The sequence below is a fragment of the Borostomias antarcticus genome (genome assembly GCF_949987555.1).
Source record: "Borostomias antarcticus genome assembly, contig: scaffold_108, whole genome shotgun sequence".
Lineage (NCBI taxonomy): Eukaryota > Metazoa > Chordata > Actinopteri > Stomiiformes > Stomiidae > Borostomias > Borostomias antarcticus.
In genome coordinates, this window is record NW_028175623.1 from 188,060 (window position 1) to 203,059 (window position 15,000).

Here is a 15,000-nt window from a genome sequence, read left to right on the forward strand (position 1 = left end):
CCTCTTCATCCCTCCACCCCCGCCCCCTGCCTCCTCATCCCTCAACCTCCACCCCCTGCCTCTTCATCCCTCCACCCCCGCCCCTGCCTCTTCATCCCTCCACCCCCGCCCCCTGCCTCTTCATCCCTCCACCCCCGCCCCTTCATCCCTCCACCCCCGCCCCTGCCTCTTCATCCCTCCACCCCCGCCCCTGCCTCTTCATCCCTCCACCCCCGCCCCTGCATCTTCATCCCTCCACCCCCGCCCCTGCCTCTTCATCCCTCCACCCCCGCCCCCTGCCTCTTCATCCCTCCACCCCCGCCCCTTCATCCCTCCACCCCCGCCCCTGCCTCTTCATCCCTCCACCCCCGCCCCTGCCTCTTCATCCCTCCACCCCCGCCCCTGCCTCTTCATCCCTCCACCCCCGCCCCTGCCTCTTCATCCCTCCACCCCCGCCCCTGCCTCTTCATCCCTCCCAGCCTGAAGAGCTGACTAATGTCTTGGAGATCTGCAACATTGTCTTCACCTCCATGTTCGCCCTGGAGATGATCCTGAAGATCACGGCGTTCGGCTGCTTCAGCTACCTGAGGAACCCCTACAACGTCTTTGACGGTATCATAGTCATCATCAGGTACGTGGCCGGGCAGCCCAGAGGCACAGAGTCAGTCACCTGAATGTACTGAGTCGGTTCAAAACCCGCACAAGCATTTGCAATAGTTTGGGTTCCAAACCTCTGATCAGTGACTGGAATATGGTTGGTTTAGAATAAAAGTCCATCCATCGCGGAATGTTCTGGGCTCAAACCCAGACCAGTAATAAGAATGTTCCAAGTAAAAAAAAAACAGAACAGCAATATGAGTGAAGTTTAAAACCCAGAGCAGTAATACAAGTGTTCTAGGTTTAAAACCCAGACCAATAATATGAGTGTTCTAGGTTTAAATCCCAGACCAGTAATACAAGTGTTCTAGGCTTAAAACCAAGACCAGTTTACGGGATGTGGATGGTTTGGACCCTGCACCTGTCACAGGACTGTTCTTGGTTCAATATCCAGATAAGGAACCAGAATGTTCTCGGTTCAATATCCAGATAAGGAACCAGAATGTTCTTGGTTCAATATCCAGATAAGGAACCAGAATGTTCTTGGTTCAATATCCAGATAAGGAACCAGAATGTTCTTGGTTCAATATCCAGATAAGGAACCAGAATGCTCTTGGTTCAATATCCAGATAAGGAACCAGAATGCTCTTGGTTCAATATCCAGATAAGGAACCAGAATGTTCTTGGTTCAATATCCAGATAAGGAACCAGAATGTTCTTGGTTCAATATCCAGATAAGGAACCAGAATGTTCTTGGTTCACTATCCAGATAAGGAACCAGAATGCTCTTGGTTCAATATCCAGATAAGGAACCAGAATGTTCTTGGTTCAATATCCAGATAAGGAACCAGCATGTTCTTGGTTCAATATCCAGATAAGGAACCAGAATGTTCTTGGTTCAATATCCAGATAAGGAACCAGAATGCTCTTGGTTCAATATCCAGATAAGGAACCAGAATGTTCTTGGTTCAATATCCAGATAAGGAACCAGAATGCTCTTAGTTCAATATCCAGATAAGGAACCAGAATGTTCTTGGTTCAATATCCAGATAAGGAACCAGAATGCTCTTGGTTCAATATCCAGATAAGGAACCAGAATGTTCTCAGTTCAATATCCAGATAAGGAACCAGAATGCTCTTGGTTCAATATCCAGATAAGGAACCAGAATGCTCTTGGTTCAATATCCAGATAAGGAACCAGAATGTTCTCGGTTCAATATCCAGATAAGGAACCAGAATGCTCTTGGTTCAATATCCAGATAAGGAACCAGAATGTTCTTGGTTCAATATCCAAATAAGGAACCAGAATGCTCTTGGTTCAATATCCAGATAAGGAACCAGAATGCTCTTGGTTCAATATCCAGATAAGGAACCAGAATGTTCTTGGTTCAATATCCAGATAAGGAACCAGAATGTTCTTGGTTCAATATCCAGATAAGGAACCAGAATGTTCTTGGTTCAATATCCAGATAAGGAACCAGAATGTTCTTGGTTCAATATCCAGATAAGGAACCAGAATGTTCTTGGTTCAATATCCAGATACGGAACCAGAATGTTCTTGGTTCAATATCCAGATAAGGAACCAGAATGTTCTTGGTTCAATATCCAGATAAGGAACCAGAATGTTCTTGGTTCAATATCCAGATTAGGAACCAGAATGCTCTTGGTTCAATATCCAGATAAGGAACCAGAATGCTCTTGGTTCAATATCCAGATAAGGAACCAGAATGTTCTTGGTTCAATATCCAGATAAGGAACCAGAATGCTCTTGGTTCACCACTCAGGCACTTTTACCAGAATGTGTTTCCCAGGTGGCCACTGAACAGGCAGATGGACAGTGCTTACTTACGACTCCCAAAATGTACAGCTACCCCTGACCCTAGTCACCCTTAACGCTAGTTAACTCTAACCCCGAAGAACATCAAGATGTACATGTACAGTATGTTGCCATTGGGGTATCTAAGGCCAAATAAAAAAGGACCCAATCATCCATCCAACTCTGCGACTCTAGCTTTAATGTGGTGTAGCTTTGATCTTCTCTGGCTTATAGGCTGTAGTCATCATGTGACTCGTCTCTCTCTGTGATCTGCACCATTAATCACATTTACTCTTAGATCAAAGACATTCTCATGAAAGATCAAATGCTGCATCCATTTCAGCAGATTGAACGTTGATGGTTTGACTCCCCTCTCTCTCTTGCTCTCCCCCCCTCTCTCTCTCTCTCTCTCTCTCTCTTCACTCCTCTCTTGCTTTCAATCTACCCTCTTCTATCATCTCCCTTTACTCCTGTCCTCTCCCCACTCCCTCTCTTCTTCTCTCTCCCCCTCCCTCCCTCCGTCCCTCCCTCCCTCCCTCCCTCCCTCCCTCCCTCCCTCCCTCCCTCCCTCCGTCCCTCCCTCCCTCCCTCCCTCTCTCCTTCTCTCTCTCCCTCCCTCCCTCCCTCCCTCCCTCCCTCCCTCTCTCCTTCCCTCTCTTCCTCTCCCCCCCCCCTCTCTCCCTCCCTCTGTCCCTCCCTCTCTCCTTCTCTCTCTTCCTCTCTCCCTCCCTCCCTCCCTCCCTCCGTCCCTCCCTCCCTCCCTTCCTCCCTCCCTCCCTCCCTCCCTCCCTCCCTCTCTCCTTCCCCCCCCCCCCCTCTCTCTCTCTCTCTCTCCGTCCCAGTGTGTGTGAGATCGTGGGCCAGTCAGACGGGGGTCTGTCGGTGTTGAGGACGTTCCGTCTGCTGCGGGTGCTGAAGCTGGTCAGGTTCATGCCGGCCCTGAGGAGGCAGCTGGTGGTCCTGATGAAGACCATGGACAACGTGGCCACCTTCTGCATGCTGCTCATGCTCTTCATCTTCATCTTCAGGTACACACAGTGCACACACACACACACACGCACAGGCCTAGGCACGCAGATAAACACACACACACACTCACACACACACACACACACACACACACACACACACACATACATACAGTACACTCACCGAAATGTACACACACACACACACGTGCACAAAGATCCCGGTTGGCCTTCGGGTGCGTGTGTCCGTGCGCCCGCTCATCAATTTTGAGACGTATAGGTGGTCCCGTGTCATTGGCTCTCCATCACTGCTGTCACTCAGGGTCACGGCGGACGGTCGAGCCTCTGTTAGCGCAAACGCAGCACATAACAGGAAGAAGATTGGATAGGCTGAGACAGAGCGTCATGCACATCAGCCTTGAGTGCTTCAGCATGGACAGTCAATGGCCTCGTATCTCTCTGTCTCTCTCTCTCTGTGTCTCTCCTCCAAGTGTTTTCAGAGCTCAGGTATACAGTTGATGAGGAGGGAGAGATAGAGTGCCCTCTGGTCCTCTCAGTCGATCTTACAGACAGGCACACACACACACACACACACACACACACACATAAAGGCACACCCATAAACGCACACACATACACACATACTGATACTGCACACGCATACACACGCATATACACACACACTTACATGGTGTATTGCACCGGTGTTTATGAGCGTGATTATCTACTTATTTGTGTCTGTGTGTGCGTGTGCATGTCTGTGTGTGTGTATGTGTGCGTATGTGTGTGTGTGTACGCGCGCGTGTGTGTGTGGTTCGTCAGTATTCTGGGGATGCACATCTTTGGCTGTAAGTTCAGTCTGAAGACGGAAGCGGGCGACACGGTTCCTGACAGGAAGAACTTTGACTCTCTGCTCTGGGCCATCGTCACCGTCTTCCAGGTACCGAACACACAACCCTGTTTACCGGGGCCACCCCATGCTTTCAGGGTGTGCATTGTCATGTAGTATCTCACACATGTGTGTGTGCGCGTGTGTGTGCGTTTGTGTGTGTCTGTGTGTGTGTTTGTGTGTGTGTGCGTGTGTATGTGTGTCCCAGATCCTGACCCAGGAAGACTGGAACGCAGTGTTGTATAACGGAATGGCCGCCACCTCCCCATTGGCTGCCCTCTACTTTGTCGCCCTCATGACTTTCGGCAACTACGTCCTCTTCAACCTGCTGGTGGCCATCTTGGTTGAGGGCTTTCAGGCTGAGGTAAGGGTCCTGACGGTGGCCATCTTGGTTGAGGGCTTTCAGGCGGAGGTAAGGGTCCTGACGGTGGCCATATTGTTTGAGGGCTTTCAGCCTGAGGTCATTTTGAGGGCTTTGAGCCTGGCCATTTGTGCATTAAAACAAGAGGTCATGACAAGGCTTTTCAATCCTCAAAACAGATCCTTAGAAATATCCGAACGGAAACAAGAACAATCTCTCTCTCTCTCTCTCTCTCTCTCTCTCTCTCTCTCTCTCTCTCTCTCTCTCCAACAGGGAGATGCCTATCGCTCCTACTCAGATGATGACAGATCTTCGTCTAACTTTGATGACAGCGAGAAGCTCCATGACTCTCTCAAAGTGTCTGGTGAATGGCCCACATTTCACTTCAGCTCTGGCAGCTTGCCTGTATCTGATGATCCAATCTGCTGGGAACAGATATTATAGAACAGATTGTGTACTCCCACTTCAGAGTGTGTGTGTGTGTGTGTGTGTGTGTGTGTGTGAGTGAGTGAGAGAATAAGGGATTGTTTGAGCTCCTTCAGGTTGTTACTGACTCTGCTCCCCTCCCCTCCTCCCCAGACCCAAAGATCTGCACTCTGACCCCTAACGGTCACCTGGAGTTGACCCCTGTGACGGGGTCAAAGGGTGCGTACCCCCCAGAGAGGCTGACCTTCGCCCTGGGGTCTCGGAAGAGCAGTGTGATGAGTCTGGGCAAGACCAGTCTGGAGAGACGCTCCCTCTCACTGGTAAAGACTACACACACACACGCACACAAACGCACACACACACACACGCACACACAAACGCACACACTCACACACATTCTTTCTCTTCTTTGTCTGACTCTCTCTCTCTCTCTTTCTCTCACAAAAACACACAAACATCTTGACACCTTCTGTCAGAAAGAATCCTGAAGGTCGAACGACAACTGGTCACCTTAATGCGTTTAGTGGATACAACTCCCCCATCGACATGGCCGCTGGGCCCCTCTGTCTGCTGGAGCACAGACTATTCCAAACAGACTCTCTGCCCCCCCCCCTGGGAGCATTCCCTCTCCCTCCCCAGGAGCCCTCTCTCACCCCCCCCCCCATCTTACGGTTCTGTCAGATCCCGGAGAGGGAGACGAAGGCTCAGGTGGGGAAACACTCAGCAGGCAGATCGAATATGGCAGACCCACGGGGATTCCACCTTAGAGGAAAGAGAGAGATGAGAGAGAGAGAGAGAGAAAGAGAGAGAGAGAGAGAGACAGAGAGAGAGAGAGAGAGAGAGAGAGAGAGAGAGAAACATGCAGTCTCAAAGTTTGAGACGCATAGTTGGTTGAACTTACCTACAGTAAAGAACATTCTAGTAGGAGTATGAGTATAGCATGTTGTTCTAGTAGGAGTATGAGTATAGCATGTTGTTCTAGTAGGAGTATGAGTATAGCGTGTTGTTCTAGTAGGAGTATGAGTATAGCATGTTGTTCTAGTAGGAGTATGAGTATAGCATGTTGTTCTACATGTTCTCCACACCTGACGGAACGCTCCAGCGAGGTCTCTATGGTAACCAGCGGTATGGCTGGGAATAGGCCTGTGTGATTGTCATGATGTGCGTTCTCCTCGGGTAAAACATGCAATTATCTCCACCATCCCATTTCACCCCTCGACTGCAAACGCACCTGGTTACCCTGGTAACCTTGCCTTCTCTTCCGCTCTCTGGAGCCTTACTCAGCGGGAATACAGTCTCTGACGCACCTTCAGGCGAGGCATGGACGTCAACGCCGGGCTAGTCGGGCAGCAGCTTAATCAGTCACACCCCGTAATGACGCAACCTACCAGCTGACTGTCAGCTGTCTTAGCATTGGTCCAGCACGTTAGAGTACATGTATTTAAGCTGTCAAAACATGTTATTGTTCGCTCATGCCATTACTGCTGTGATCGCTTGCTATCTGCGTGCTCGCCCCACCTCCTCCCCTGCTCCGCCTGTGTTGCTGTCGATGTCATCTAGCGTCGGCTAGTGGAAGCCGGGGAACTTGACTTGCTTAGTCTCTGTGGCTCTCCATGGTGATCGTGGGGTGAAACATCTCCGAAGGGCCATCCTAGAGGTCCCTCCGGTCACCATGGAGGCAGAGACACTAGGCTGTACTCCTGCGGAACTCCACGAAGCATCGGCCCGTGGAGGCCAGGGACTATAATGTACAGCAGTCCCCCTGTGGCTCTCTTTGACGGTCTTAGTGGGCTGAGTTACCTCCGAGCGACTTCCTGATCGCGGCCCACTCTGATCGTCATAGAGGCAGGGGGCTACATCGATGGTCATAGAGGCAGGGGGCTACATCGATGGTCATAGAGGCAGGGGGCTACATCGATGCCGTTCCCTCTTCCGGCACTCTGGGACAAGCCTTGTAAGCAATAGTTGTTGTAATGGATTGAACTCTTCTCTAAAGAGAGAAAAAAATTGATATTGGTGAGGTGCTGGAGAGGTTAGGTGATATATGAAAAATGTTTTTGATTAGGGGACACTGAGGTGTGCTGGCTCTCAAACAGTTTGTTGGCAAATAGATTTGACAACTGGACAATGGAATACGTTGCACAGCAAATGCAGTATCCAACAGTTCGCTCATGGCTAGCTAGCAATGGTACAGCTATGGGATTAGCTCATTTGGGTTGCTGTCAAAGCTGCCACTCTTATGTTGCAAATACAATTTATCAGAACAATATGAACATTCAGTTGAAAGTTTTCCATCCACCCATCCATGCAGGAGCCAGGCTGTGGATTTCTCCGATCCGGTGTTGCGACCCAGTCTCTAGAAATGTTTTGGACGAATTGCCGACAGTTTGTGCCTCCAGCCAATCAGCGCGCCTGCCTATGTCCTAGCCTGACGTGCACCTCGTAGCTAACGTTACCGGCTATAGCCAGCCAGTGGAACTGTCATGTTCAGACGGCTCTATCTCAAAAAGTATTTATGTCAGCTTAGATATTTAGATGGCTAGAATCAAGACAAATAGACGAACAGTTTGATGTATAATATGTCCCATAATACTTTCGGATGTATTATATTATGGAGCTACGAACACACAAAAAGTCTCCAATGGCACAGGGAAGAGAAACACAGACATCAACGCCGACTCAATCGGCCTTCACTGTGGTAAATCTGGAATCTGGAATGTGATTGGACTAACAAAATGTCAATATCTGAATCCTGTTCAGACAGGGCCAGAGTACTGTCCTCCCTTGCAGTAATTTTTCAGCGTTTTTGCCAATCACAAATTAGCAAGATAAAAGGCATTACATTGATTTAAGAGAAAAGAACCCGCCTTAAGGGAGGCTAGCCTCCCTTCCATAGATATCTATGGGTCCTCCAGCTGCAGGTTATAGATGTCACTGTTGGCGCTTTAGAATTCCAATAATGTTTTTTTATCCATAGGGAAAACCTGCTTTATGAACAAAACTGAGATAATATTAATTATGAATAAATGAATTCATATATTTATATTTTAATCCCTCCAAAAACGGAGGAGGACTGTCCTCCCCTGCCTCAATGGACGAGCCTCCACTGGTCTGCTGTCCCCACGATGATGCACATTTAGAATATCTGAAAATCTGCTTACTGGTTTTATCAAAAGACTTCATAATTGTGTGTAACCACATTGGACACTTCACAAGTTTCATTTTTAACTGTCACTTCGGTTGTCTTGGTAACAGCGTCACGGCCGTTCCCTGTACCACAACTGGGGGCGCCCTACCCCTCCGCACTCTGCATGGACCCGCAGGTAGGCCAATGAAATGCCAATGATGTTTTCTTTTAATTGAATTTAATTAAAGCAGGCAAGTTAATTATTTTATTACAATTTTGTCCCATTAAACTCTCATTACTGTAGATGAGACATCAGTAAACCCTTGGGAACCCTGTCGTCCTTCATCTTCTTTATCTTTTTCATAATTTCATTCATAATTTACTTTAGAATAAAAAAGGGATATTGAAACACTATTTCACTGTTCACTTTCTAATCCCATGCTCAATTATGCCACTCATGCCAACTCTTAATACATTCTTGTTGGTGTGTTGAGTGCTTTATCAATTTATGGATTTTGTCTTCTACAATCGCTTCATGAACCATATGTGAACCGCTTGTGAACCCGCCATGAACCTGTTTGGACCCCGTCCTTCTGCCCCCCAGGTCCAGCTGGAACAGCGGGGGTCGTCCCTCCAGGGGCCTTGGCGCCGGGGGGGTGGTGGTGGGGGGCAGCCTGCGAGTCCGGGGCAGCGCCCCCCACGCCCACTACCACTCCGCCGAGCACGAGTCCCTCCTCAACCCCCCTCCCCACCCCCACCCTACTCCTCACGCCCTCCTCGCCCGCGCCCACCTCCCCCCGCCCAGGGACCGGCGGGCTCTCTCCCTGGAGCTGCCCGAGCTCCTCCAGGTCCCGGGCCAGCCTCCCTGCCACCTGGACCCCAGGGGGAGGAGCCTGTCCGGGGGAGGGGGCGGGGACCACCGCGACTGTAACGGGAAAGCCCCGGGCCAGATGCTGGCGGAGGTGTTCCCTCAACTCAACACCCGGAAGGGACCGGGGGACCTGGAGGAGGAGGTGGACTACGTGAGTGAGGACGAGGATGATGGTGCTGATGAAGATGATGATGGTGGTGGTGATGATGATGATGATGGTGGTGGTGATGATGATGATGGTGTGATGTTGATGATGATGATGGTGTTGATGATGATTGTTATGATGATAATGATGATGGTGGTGTTGACGATGATGGTGATGATGATGATGATAGTGGTGTTGATGGTGATGATGATGTTTATATAGCACAATATCAAAAAATCACATCTGGGATCAGACCAGCCTATTTGATGTCCCTCCCTCCATGTCCCCCCCCCCCCCCCCCCGTCATCTCCTCTCCTCCATGCCCCCCCCCCCCCCCCCGTCATCTCCTCTCCTCCATGCCCCCCCCCCCCCCCCGTCATCTCCTCTCCTCCATGCCCCCCCCCCCCGTCATCTCCTCTCCTCCATGTCCCCCCCCCCCCCCGTCATCTCCTCTCCTCCATGCCCCCCCCCCCGTCATCTCCTCTCCTCCATGCCCCCCCCCCCCCCGTCATCTCCTCTCCTCCATGTCCCCCCCCCCCGTCATCTCCTCTCCTCCATGTCCCCCCCCCCCCCCCGTCATCTCCTCTCCTCCATGCCCCCCCCCCCGTCATCTCCTCTCCTCCATGCCCCCCCCCCCCCCCCCGTCATCTCCTCTCCTCCATGCCCCCCCCCCCCCGTCATCTCCTCTCCTCCATGCCCCCCCCGTCATCTCCTCTCCTCCATGCCCCCCCCCCGTCATCTCCTCTCCTCCATGCCCCCCCCCCCGTCATCTCTTCTCCTCCATGCCCCCCCCCGTCCGTCATCTCCTCTCCTCCATGCCCCCCCCCCCGTCATCTCCTCTCCTCCATGCCCCCCCCCCGTCATCTCTTCTCCTCCATGCCCCCCCCCCCGTCATCTCCTCTCCTCCATGTCCCCCCCCCCCCCCCCCTCATCTCCTCTCCTCCATGCCCCCCCCCCCCCGTCATCTCCTCTCCTCCATGCCCCCCCCCCCGTCATCTCCTCTCCTCCATGCCCCCCCCCCGTCATCTCCTCTCCTCCATGCCCCCCCCCGTCATCTCTTCTCCTCCATGCCCCCCCCCCGTCCGTCATCTCCTCTCCTCCATGCCCCCCCCCCCGTCATCTCTTCTCCTCCATGCCCCCCCCCCCGTCATCTCCTCTCCTCCATTCCCCCTCCCTCCCCCCCCCGTCATCTCTTCTCCTCCATGCCCCCCCCCCCGTCATCTCCTCTCCTCCATGCCCCCCCCCGTCATCTCCTCTCCTCCATGCCCCCCCCCGTCATCTCTTCTCCTCCATGCCCCCCCCCCGTCCGTCATCTCCTCTCCTCCATGCCCCCCCCCCCCCCGTCATCTCCTCTCCTCCATGCCCCCCCCCCCCCCGTCATCTCCTCTCCTCCATTCCCCCTCCCTCCCCCCCCCGTCATCTCTTCTCCTCCATGCCCCCCCCCCCCGTCATCTCCTCTCCTCCATGCCCCCCCCCCCCCGTCATCTCCTCTCCTCCATGCCCCCCCCCCCCGTCATCTCCTCTCCTCCATGCCCCCCCCCCCCCCGTCATCTCCTCTCCTCCATGCCCCCCCCCCTCATCTCCTCTCCTCCATGCCCCCCCCCCCCCCGTCATCTCCTGTCCAGACGGTGTGTTTCCGGATCCAGAAGATGGTGGAGGTGTACCGGCCAGACTGGTGTGAGACCCGGGAGGACTGGTCCGTCTACCTCTTCTCCCCCCACAACAAGTGAGTGGACATTGTTGGTCTCTCCTTTTCATCTCAGTTCGGCAGATTTCCTTCTCCTTATTCTAGATTATTCTTGACTCTATTTACTATTTTTGAGTAGATAAACAGAATACCAGGGAACATAATATGAACGCTTGTCTGGGTGAATAGTAGTCAAAGTGTGGAATCTAAAAAACAACTTTTTCTGGAATGCTCTTTCACTTTTACTTAATTTTTTTAACTTAAAGTTTACTGGACCTTTTTGTAGAAAACACTGAACTCTGGAGAGTGTTTTTTTCCTCTTGGCAGTCGTCCCACTTCATTTCATGCTGAGTGGGCTGGTGGCACTGCCACCGAAAATAGTGGACAAACCAGAAAGGAAGAGAATCAGTCAATCACTCGTTGGCTTTCTCTCGCTCCTGCCCCGCCCCTGAAAGACTGAGGGAGCCGGGGCCTTGGGGCTGTGTTTTAGCACTGTGGCAGGTGCAATCTGTCAAGTAAAGAGCCTGTGTGTGTGTTTATGCGCGAGCATGTGTGTGTGTGTATGTGTGTGTGTGTGTGTGTGTGCGCGTGCGTTTGTGTCTGTGTGTGCCACAAAAAAAGTAGCTGATCAGGATGAAAATGAACAAAAAACTAAAACAGACGGTCTTCCAAGCACACGGATCCCAGCGGTATAAGTGTTCCGCCAGCCAAGCCATCAATACCACAAGCGGGTTGGCCAGATACGGGGATAGCATCCAGATTAGTGTATCGATCTGCTCGCTCTGACCACAGGTGCAACTCCCAGAGGCTCTCGGCTGCTGCTTTCTCCCTCCGGCGAGATGAGGCGACAAATTGTTGTGTTCGAGTTCGAAAAGAGGGATTTTATCTTTCTTTCTTCCGGGGCGTATATCCGAGTCAGGTCGATAGGCGATACATAGCGATGTTTCAAAGCACTCGCAGCTGTTCTTGATCTAACCCACCCCCCTCCCTCCCGTAGGTTCAGGCTGCTGTGTCAGTCCATCATCGCCCACAAGCTGTTTGACTACGTGGTCCTGGCCTTCATCTTCCTCAACTGCATCACCGTGGCCCTGGAGAGGCCCAAGATCCTGCAGGGCAGTCTGGTAAGAGACGCCGCACGCCGCCTCGTGCTGTTGTACAGAATCACCGACGTGCCCGGAAACAGGGAGGCCAAGGGGACGTCCGTTAAGGCAAAGATAATTTGACTCTCTCGCTCGCTAAGATGTGAGCATGGTGAGCTGGAGACACCAGAGACAACAAGGGGCAGATTGGTAAAGAGATGCTCCCCTCGACCTGCGGACATTCTCTCGTTGTTCAGCTAGGACTCCTTTTTGTGCTAATGAGGCTGCATTTGGCTGGAGGCCATTTTGGCTCTTGAGAGGTGCCTAGCTTGCAAACGTTCTAGATGTGTCTGAGGGGCGGCTAATAAACTTTGTGAACTTACTCTGTTCTTTCTCCCTCTTTCTTTCCTTCTCTCTCTCTCCTTCCTTCCCTCCCTCTTTCGTCCTAGGAGAGACTCTTCCTCACCATCTCAAACTACGTTTTCACTGCCATCTTCGTGGCTGAGATGACCGTCAAGGTAACACTCCTCCGTTTCACATCCTCCTTTCATCTCCTCCATTCCTCTCCTCCTCTCCTCTCTTTCCTTCTCCTTTGCTTCTCTTTTTGGTCTTAATCAATTCTTCATTCTCCCCCACCAAAGGGCTGATGGGTAATTAGCTTAATTAAAGGGCTGTGGAGCGAACTGAGCTGCTAACTGAGCTAACTAACGTATGCCACGTACGTGAGCAAAATCCACTGGATCCCCACTGTATTTGATAGAACTGACAGGACACGTGTCGTTATGGCCTAGCGGCGGCGGCATGACGTAAGCAATGTGGAATGGGTCGCGTAGCTCGCGTTTGTTTTTTTAACTTTGCGTCTTGCGCAGCAACGAGAGGTTTACCGTGTCGCCCAGCATGACTGAGGTGCGTGAGTCAGGACGTATGTGGGTGAAAAGCAAACCTGCTGTGCGTGAGCAGCACGTGAGGGAAAGCGAAGCTAACTCAAGCTTAATGAACAACGAACGTACGGGTTAGGGTTGTAGGCTATTGACATGAAATGGCCTAATATCTTTGCAACAAAATGCAACATTTCTCTGTGATGGACTGCTTTGTTTTCAGTGGGACTTTCTTCTGAGTGGTAACGTATGCAGACACTGAGGGCTGACTTTCCTCTCTCGGCCTGATGCGGCAAGCCTTCGTCATGTGCTGGTTAAGTGTCGAGGTCCCCATCTTTCTGCTATCGAATGTTAGCAATGCGTCACACTTTACACATTGGGCGTAGCCGACGCAAATGTTCACTGTTTACAACTAATTTGAAGTTGCTCCACACCTCTGACCTTTTCTGGCTATTATGAGACAAAGTCTTGCTAGCTAGCAGATCTCAATGTTTACTGTGCTGTTTGACGCGTTCCACTGAGGCAGCTGGGATTTGGAAGGGGAGAAAGTAGGCTCACACATTCGTTGTTATAATTCTATAATAGTATAATGTAGCCTATTACATGTAGCCCTTTACATTACAACCCCCCCCCCAAAAAAAAAAAATGAAATAAAATAATAATACCACAAGCCTGACCCAGGCCGACCCGAGGCAAACGGATCGAGATTCCAGTCGGTTCAGGTGTCGGTCCATGAATCACAACTCTACATTCACGTACCAATTGTGGACAAGACAAGGGCACTTATCTTGTCCAGAGGGCAAAGGGTCTATCTGTCTATCTGTGCACGTCCCTGGTCACGGCACTTAGTTCACGTGGAAGCAGCAACGTTGGTCACGAGCGTCTGATCAGTTAACAAATATGTGGAACATATCACCCCACACACACACACAAACTATTTTAACCAATCTGTTTTATCCACAAATCATGTGACCAAAATTACTCTGAGTTTTTCTATTTAAAAGAGTAGTAAAGGGAAAATACATGTTTAGCCCTGTTTTAAGGTTACTTATGATTATATACAATGGTTCAGATCAAAACGTTGAAAAAACTAGTACTTTTGAGAAAGTCTGATAATTGCTCTACCACAATTTTGGTCTCTCTCACACACACACACACACACACACATGTTCAAACATACTCATCCACATGCTTCTTCTTCTTAACATGCTGATGGTGTGCATTTAAACAGTCTTATCCATGAATACTATCTGTTGAGTGTGTGGCCTTGAACGCTAATTGTTCTCTCGTGAAGTCTTTTGGCAGCAGGTATGTGAATGTTATACTGACTACAGCATTTCTGCTTTCTTTCATCACCCTTTTTCTGTCTTAATCCCTGTCTTAGCTTTCTCTCCCTCTCAATATTTTCTCTCTTCCACTCTCTCTCAATATTGTCTCTCTTCCTCTCTTTCCCTCTCAATAGTGTCTCTCTTCCTCTCTCCCTCTTAATGTTGTCTCTTTTCCTCTCGTCTCCCCCCGTCTCCCTCCATCACTCTGTCTATCCATCTCTCCTCTGTGGACCACATTGAGCTTGTCGTTCTCGCCTGCCCCATCACTCATTAAACACACATATTAATTACAGCAGGTTTCCTCCATAAAACACCACTCTGTCACCGGGGCTGTCACGCACACACACACACACACACACACACACACACACACACACACACACACACACACACACACACACACACACACCACTCTGTCACCGGGGCTGTCACGCACGTACGCATGCACACACACACACACACACTGATTTTGAAGCCAGTTAATTGAATTTGATGCTGCTATCGAGTGTGAATGTTGGTTTAAGTGCTACAAGCTTAATGACTGTGATGGTTGGACAGTGTAACAGAATACGATAGCTTTCAGCACTCTCTCACTGCAATGGAAATACATTCATTTACAAGTGTCATATGCCATAATATAACGCCTTATGTGTACAGTAATTTAATTGTAATTTAATTTGGTTACGAAAGCATGAATGGTGATTACATTGTGTGTGTATGTGTGCGTATGTGTGTGTGTGTGTGTGGGGGGGAGTAAGTGTGTCTGTGTGCACCTGTGGGTGCATGTCTGTACGCGGTTGTGTGCGTACCTGCATGTGTGTGTCTGTGTGTGTGCATGCGTACGTTTGT

General features: G+C 50.7%; 1 pseudogene across 1 annotated transcript in view; it reads left to right on the top strand.

Annotated features, from left to right (window-relative positions):
- The window catches only part of LOC311329427 (voltage-dependent T-type calcium channel subunit alpha-1I-like), a 160,352-nt pseudogene that overhangs the window by 127,158 nt on the left and 18,194 nt on the right, over positions 1 to 15,000 (top strand). The window contains exons 9-19 of the transcript in view: positions 459 to 610; positions 3,235 to 3,420; positions 4,183 to 4,300; positions 4,458 to 4,613; positions 4,884 to 4,974; positions 5,190 to 5,356; positions 8,292 to 8,359; positions 8,768 to 9,185; positions 10,805 to 10,905; positions 11,864 to 11,987; positions 12,395 to 12,463. The product of the transcript in view is annotated as a voltage-dependent T-type calcium channel subunit alpha-1I-like (transcript). The remainder of the gene's footprint in view (positions 1 to 458; positions 611 to 3,234; positions 3,421 to 4,182; positions 4,301 to 4,457; positions 4,614 to 4,883; positions 4,975 to 5,189; positions 5,357 to 8,291; positions 8,360 to 8,767; positions 9,186 to 10,804; positions 10,906 to 11,863; positions 11,988 to 12,394; positions 12,464 to 15,000) is intronic.